The sequence below is a fragment of the Triticum urartu genome, unplaced genomic scaffold (genome assembly GCF_003073215.2).
Source record: "Triticum urartu cultivar G1812 unplaced genomic scaffold, Tu2.1 TuUngrouped_contig_7869, whole genome shotgun sequence".
Lineage (NCBI taxonomy): Eukaryota > Viridiplantae > Streptophyta > Magnoliopsida > Poales > Poaceae > Triticum > Triticum urartu.
This window is the reverse complement of record NW_024118755.1, coordinates 4,896-10,747: the sequence shown is the minus strand read 5'-3', so window position 1 is coordinate 10,747 and position 5,852 is coordinate 4,896. Positions and strand designations below refer to the sequence as shown.

At 43.8% G+C, this 5,852-nt stretch overlaps 1 non-coding gene across 1 annotated transcript; it reads left to right on the top strand.

The window, feature by feature from the left end:
• The first annotated feature begins 5,436 nt into the window (after positions 1-5,436).
• On the top strand, positions 5,437-5,509 carry TRNAA-AGC. The gene has a single exon. It is a non-coding gene; the product is annotated as a tRNA-Ala (tRNA).
• Positions 5,510-5,852: the final 343 nt, after the last annotated feature.

Here is a 5,852-nt window from a genome sequence, read left to right as displayed (position 1 = left end):
AGGGGCATGCGGGCCGGAGCAGGCGGGCGGCGGCGCGCGCATACGAGAAACCGTCGGGTTAGAGGGGGTGCGTGCGCACTGGGGTATTCTGGTGGAGGGATTATGGGTCGATTGGTGGGGTTAGTGGGGATTAGCGGGATTGGCTTCCGCCCAGCAGTGATTGGTGTTAAACACAGAAAGATTTTTGGCCGTTAGATCCAGTGATCAGATGATTCTGGTGGAGGGATCCTAGTAAGCGTGCACGTGGAACGCACGTCTAGACTAATGCTATAAATAATTCAAGAATTTCACGTGTATAGAAATAGTACATGACACATTACAAAGCCAAGCATTGTGCCGCAATATTTGCTTGCCTCGCATGCAACTCTTGAGCAGAAATGAGAAGTTAGATTTGCTGGTGATGATACGTTCGGAATAAAACAATAAAGAGAAACCATTTCATGCAACTTATAAAAAGTTTCCCCATCAAATGAGCTCTACAGAAGAGGATCATGCATCATGTATTAAAAAATAAACAATATCACCAACCAAACCTAGTAACCAAGCAGGTTGATCAGAATGTGAATCCTTCTTTGAACCTCAATTTGTTTCAAGATTGAAGCCTGAAAGGAACAAGAATAAACCAGACAAATAAGTCCGAATTGGATCTGAATAACCAAAATAAAGAACTGGATAAAAACGAGATAATGAATAAATTATGAACTGGTCAACTGAATACAAAATGCAGCTTGGTGTTCCCTGGAAACTTAAGCAGGGAACATGACAGGTGAGCAAGAGATATAAATCAAGATAGGCTAAAGTGAAGTAAGTTTTGAGTAGCTCATCTCAATGCAAATTATTAACTACGTGCGCACATCATAGGCTGCACCAAAGATGTAGTAAAAGCACGAAACCACATATTTTTAATCTGACTCACAAGAAGGTGCAGGAGCGCGTGGAGCTTATTGGTGGAAGTTCTCAGAAGAGTAGGAAGATGCCTTTGCGGCATCAAGCTTGTGAGTAGCTACTCTTCTACTGGAAATCCCACGCACTACCCTGAATCCATGACATGGTAGCCGGATCACCTTCAGTTTCAGCGGATATGGGATATGATTGGAATAAAAACTCACAAGAGCGACCAAAATTAGACGATGGGATTCCATGGTGTTACCTGGGAGAACAGGAGGGTGTCTACGTGCAAGGACTCCTGCTCCTCCTGCAGGAATCGTCTGTCCTTCTCTATTTCTCCCGTCCGATCCCTGTAACATAGATGCAGATCTCCCCTCTCAGAAATTCCATTACATGTTAGTCGAAAGCAATTCCTAGTTTCCACAAGCCAAAGTATATAACAATATATGAATATATGTAAATATAAGTATTGCTAATGTCATAGTTTGTCATACTTCAAAAACATCCTATCATGTCAAATGGCCACAAATAATTATGTAAACATCTTATCATGTCAAATTATTGGTGACCATCCTCCTTGTGATGCATTTAAAAAAATGGAACTTCCTATCTGCACTTACATCACGGATAACATACAGCAAAATATAATTGAAATTCAATAGACTTCTATCAGATGACATGATTGTGAAGATCAGTGCAGATTTCAAAGCCCACTTTCTAAGATATATTGGTATGTGATACTTGTAATCATATAGGTATGTGACGTGAGGGCAGGATGATATATATTTGGACATATATGATTCTGTCAGAAAAAAATGTACACACAAAAACAGTACTTGCTCAATTTTTCCTCCGTACAAGCATGGTTGGTTCTCAACTGAACATGGTAAAACTGACTTGGAAGTAGTGGAAAAATAAAATGCACTTATTAGGCATGTAGAAATCTGACTTGGAAATGTTCAGTTGGTTACCTCTCGAATCATATTTCCTTCTACAAAAGCCAATTCTCTGTTGAAGTTGGTAAATCTGACTTGAAAATCTTCAATTGCTGTGTTTAAGTTGCTTATTTCTCGAATCTTATTTCCTTATACAAAAGCCAACTCTACATCTGCGTAGTAAAATATAAATTTTCACCTGCAAAGAGATCAGGTCAAAGGATTTTGGTTCTGCGGACTACAAAGCTATGTATTAGTACAAACTTCGATCAGCATAAAATAGCATTCTATTGAGGATAATAGGAAACAAAAGATGATTTGTGAATACAACTACTTGTATGTGTGCAAAAATAGTGGATGCTTTACAATAACCATGGAACTGAAAGGTACAAGGGTAAATGCAATATCATATGTAGGTATAAACTGGGATTGAGTGCAATCCATGTGATAAAGAACCCGAGACAAAAGTTTGGCGCAATAAACCAGATGAAACATTAGCTAAGCTGCAACTGAAAAATAAATGCAGCTCTAGCTTTCTAACATCCCTTCTTTATTTTGCTCATACCGGGCATTTTCCCTTTGCCTTTTTGGTGCTTCTTTATCTGTAGGATAAACAAAAATTACTGTTGGCACAATATGAGTGAGATGTGAGTAGCAGTTGCTTATCATTACCCAAGGAGCGGCTGCAGTTTAAGGCTTTAAGTTGTGTTCGTGACACGCTTACGTGAGGAGACTCGACACCGGAATCATACCAGGTGATATTGTCTAGAAGTGTGGTAGATGGAGACATGGAGTCATTCCTCGATAAATAATTCCTAGCTAGATGATACCTTAGCACACAAACAATTTATTAATTATAGCATGATTCTGAAACAAAAGCACCTGGAGCTTGAAGCTGGATTGGTTCCCTGCTTTGTTGACTGTTGTAATATCGACAGAAGCATAAAATAAATTTAGCAATCAGGGAAAGTGGGCAGTGGCACAAAGCCTGGTACCACTTTCTTTTGACCTTCTCCTGAATTCGTATGTTGTATCAAGCCAATGTAGATTGGAGAATCAGGAGTACAGGAGCATCCGGGGAGGCGGCGACCCGCGACAGGGATGGGCTTCCGCGGCTGGGGAGGCGGCGACCCACGGCATGGGAGGCGGCGACCCGCAGAGGCTTCCCGTGGCTCCGGCGACGCGACGCGGCGGTAAAGGGCTGCGGCGAAGGGCGTGGCTGCGGGAGGAGCAGGAGGTCGTGCGGGAGGAGAATGAGGAGGTCGTGTGGCAGTTTTCTTTTTACTGCGGGGCAGATTAGCGATTAGCGATAGATGGATTGTGGCTTTATTGCGTGGTTGGTAGTGTTAAACACAGAATAATTAAGGATCATTAGATTATGATGATGGATGGATGTGATTGTTTGGATCTGTCCTTCTCTTTCTTTTATAGTGGTGATAGATGAAATGATACATGAGCTTTACGTATTTGCGAAAAAATAATAATACAAATTCAGTGTCACATCATCTAGTACACACTGCATACATAGATGCAGATGAATGCACCGGCAGACACGGTGGGCATACAACAAACACGTGATACTATCTAGTTCTGAGGGCTCCATGGTACGCATTTAGGCGCAGAGCACTCCTTCTGACAGGTTTCCCGGCACTGCTGCTCCAACCCGTACCGGCAGAGGTCGCAGTACCGGGTGGTGCAGGGGCTGACGCACGAAGGGCTAGGGTCGAAGTTGCACTCGTCGCAGCTGCCGGTGCAGTTGTTTGCTTTCTTGCAGCCCTCGATCACGTCCATCTTGCAGGAGTTGCATGTATAGTCAATGCCGTCGCAGTAGCTGCTGCAGTTCGAGGCAATGGAGGCTTCACATGGCGAGTAGCACTGCGAAAAACAGTCGTTGCACGATATCGTTGGCCCAGGCCCAGGTCCCGGCGCTGGAGCCAGAGATGGTGGTGGTGGTGGTGGCGTTGCCGGCGCCGGTGCCTGAGGGTGACCGCAGCGCCCCAAAGAAGGCGCAACCAGCATGGCGAGAATGGCGGCGACGGCGGCTGCCTTGAGAGCGAGAGCGGCTGAACGCGGAGCCATTGTTGTGTTGTGGATCGAGCTGTTCACGCAAGGCTAACTATAGTTTGGGAGGAAGATCGATCTGCACATTAGCAAGAGGACCTGTGCACGCAGATGAAATGCGATGTCTTACTAGTGCACATACGACGCTATTTGTAGGCACTGTAGATCTGAATCGTGGGTATAACTTGTACTATCTTGTACTGAATACATAGATGGAGTGCTGATCCGGCTAGCTAGATAAAAACGGCACCAAGTTGGAAGCTGAGATCCGCGTTGAGATCTTACGAGTTGACTTCATCCATTACAAGTTGACTTCATTTATGAGAAGTTGAGATCTTACCAGCTGACTTCATTTATTACAAGTCGGCATCTTACAAATTGTAGTACTCCCTCCGTTCCTAAATATAAGTTTCTTTGAAGATTTCAATATAGACCACGTACGAATGTATATAGACATATTTTATAGTGTAGATTCACTCATTTTGTTTCGCGGGTAGACCATTTTGGAATCTCTAAAAAAGCTTATATTTAGGAACATACGGAGTATATTACTTGTAATAAATGAAGTTGCTATACATTTGCGTAGGGTTTATTAGCCCCCCTCACAATTTGAGCCAAAGTTGCTATACATTTGCGTAGTAAAATATGAGTTATCCGTAGAAAGAGTGGTATCGCGGTAAACTTCATGCGAATACAAATTAATAATATAATTTTTTATGACATTCCGATATTTTGCAAATCAAATATACTGTCGAAGTTAACCCAAAATACAACGGTCTAGAACTCACCTTAACCGGTTAAGCTGGGTTAAATTAATATCAGTGATGAAGAGAAAACTAAATTACTTGAGAGTGTACTGAGTCACGACGGATGTTTTTTTTTCTCTTTTGAAAAGACATCCTTAGGGCATCTTATAACTGACATTTCTAAACGATACCAGCAAGAGGCCCATGCGTTGCACGGAACATCAAGATGCATTTATACGAATTGTTTATCTTGTGGGAGACAAAGATGAACGAGGGAAGGCCTTATCTGCAAATGTGGAGAGGGGTGCGGATATCTTTTTAGCAAAATTGTCATAGTTTGCTTTCTATCCGTCAGATATAGATCGGACGGTCTATATTGCAGGATGGCAGGCACACCATCATCACCAACTCGGTTTTTTATAAGAGTAGAGATAGAATAGACAATGCAATGGACAAAAAAGACACGAAACGACCAGCAAAAATGGTAAAAATAGAGAGTATACGCAAATGTCTGAACTTCACTTCACTATCTGCTTATATATAGACAATGGCCGGCATCAATCCATCACTTAGCTAGATGCCCTCCGCAATATTGAAGTATTTCCAACACTTAGCCTAGAGTGGATGGATGCTCGTTCCAAGCGAGTCAGCAGCTTAATTGCTATTCACCGGCCTGCGGTGCACATAATGCCAGATTGTTCATGTATACTCAGCTTGGTTTCTGCGTTCCAACCAAATTGTATCCTCTGATTTGTTCTCGCATATTCTGCATTAAAATAAAAGACGGATTCAGATTAAACATCAAAGGGGATGTAGCTCAGATGGTAGAGCGCTCGCTTAGCATGCGAGAGGTATGGGGATCGATACCCCACTTCTCCATTTACTGTTTTTATTTTTTGTCTTCCGCTAAACCCTGCTGGCTGGGACCAGGACAGAAGGCTGGCTCGGCATCGGCGTCATCACCCCCGCAACGTCTTGGGCGGAGCGGTGAGTGGTGAGCTGAGCTGTGGCATATATCGCGTGTGTGCAAGCAAGCGCAATGCCTGTGGCTGCACGAGAGCATGACGCCATGGTCCATGGAGTGCCAGAGATCGCCGACCGGCCGGGAGACGTCCCTCCCTTCCTCCGGGGGACATGCCGGTATGTACCCTGCTTCCTTCACACATGGACCATGGCGCGTTGCCCCGCCTCCGGTCTCCCAGCACATGCAGATTCGCGCGTG